Here is a 1587-nt window from a genome sequence, read left to right on the forward strand (position 1 = left end):
AGTTGTAACTGCTATGCAAAAAAAAAGCACTCCGTCTTCAGACAGCGAGTGGCGTACCGGCACCATCCCACCGCCGTGTCATCCTCCGAGGAGGATGCGGATAGGAGGGGCGTGGGGTCAGCACACCGCTCTCCCGGTCGTAATGATGGTATTCTTGACCGAAGCCGCTACTATTCGGTCTAGTAGCTCCTCAATTGGCATCACGAGGCTGAGTGCACCCCGAAAAATGGCAACAGCGCATGGCGGCTGGATGGTTACCCATCCAAGTGCCGGCCACGCCCAACAGCGCTTAACTTCGGTGATCTCACGGGAACCGGTGTATCCACTGCGGCAAGGCCGTTGCCTGAACTGCTGTGCAAAGGTAGCCTAATGGCAAGCGCACCTGCCTAGTAAATGGGAGACATGTGTTTGATTCATGGCCTTGGCACAAATTTTCACCCACTGCTTCAGTATATAAAATCATATTTGTATAAGACCAGTTAAGTCTCTGACATTGTGTCATTTCATTTGTATAAAATAGATTTTATGTATCAAGCATTAAAATATTGTCATATATTCTAATTATAGTCTAGTACCAATAAACAAGTAATATTTTCTGAAAGCAAGGTGACAATACGTTTACAATAAAAAATTTTGGACCTCTTCTTCTATATTATCTCTTCTATCTTTAACTTAACCAGCTTCCAGTGTTCACTCTGTCCACTTTTTAGTGTCTGTCAGAATGTTTAACTCTCACAACTGAAGCATTTGATTAACAGTTGTTAGTGAATCTATTTCACAGTGGAGCTTGCAGGTAATGTTGCTGATTGGCGTTTGGATACTAGCCACTTCTGTCACACTGGGCATCACTGGATCCTCTGCTGATTCTTGCTAACAGTTTGTTCACAACTTTGAAACGTAGCATAGTAATAATGTTTCCATACTATATTGTAGTTTCCTTCAGTTTCTTAGTTTGTCACTACTGTTCTTGCATCTGATCTTATTTAATCCTAAATAAACAGTACACACCAACAGTGAATGACTTTCCATTTTGTTTATCTAACATATAACGCTTTATAAAGAAAACTGTCATCCAAAGTTCTCACTGTCTCATGCATTACTTCTCTCACAGTTTCCACGTTTTGCTCATCCATACATTCTGATTACTCCAAGAATAGCAAGCTACACAAACAATATGCACAAGGCCGCACGTACGGAGACAGAGCTCTTGTGAAAGATAAGTAATTTAGGTTGTAATTAATTGTAGTTGAACACTTTTAACTAATTAAATACCTTCTTTAGTGTACTCTTCAAGCTCACCATTAAACGTTTTTTTCTTTTATTTGCGTAGTGTCTTAGTAATCGCGAAAAGTTCGTTTGTTTACTTACTGATGCTTAGGCCTAATTTTTCGATTGTGCATATTTAACATTATACCGCAATTGTAAGTGCATTTGCTGTCGTTAACTGATTAAATACGTTCATTAGGGTGCTTTTCAAGCTCACCATTAAAGGTTTTTCTTTTATTTGCATATTGTTCCAGTAATCGCGAAAAGTTCGTTTTGTTTATATTTCGCGGTTTTGCCTCACTTTAATTAAATACGTTCATT

General features: G+C 39.5%; 1 pseudogene; it reads right to left on the minus strand.

The window, feature by feature from the left end:
- Positions 1–227: 227 nt before the first annotated feature.
- Positions 228–344, minus strand: LOC124623434 (annotated as a pseudogene).
- Between the last annotated feature and the right edge of the window lie 1243 nt (positions 345–1587).

The sequence above is a fragment of the Schistocerca americana genome, chromosome 7, assembly GCF_021461395.2.
Source record: "Schistocerca americana isolate TAMUIC-IGC-003095 chromosome 7, iqSchAmer2.1, whole genome shotgun sequence".
Classification (NCBI taxonomy): domain Eukaryota; kingdom Metazoa; phylum Arthropoda; class Insecta; order Orthoptera; family Acrididae; genus Schistocerca; species Schistocerca americana.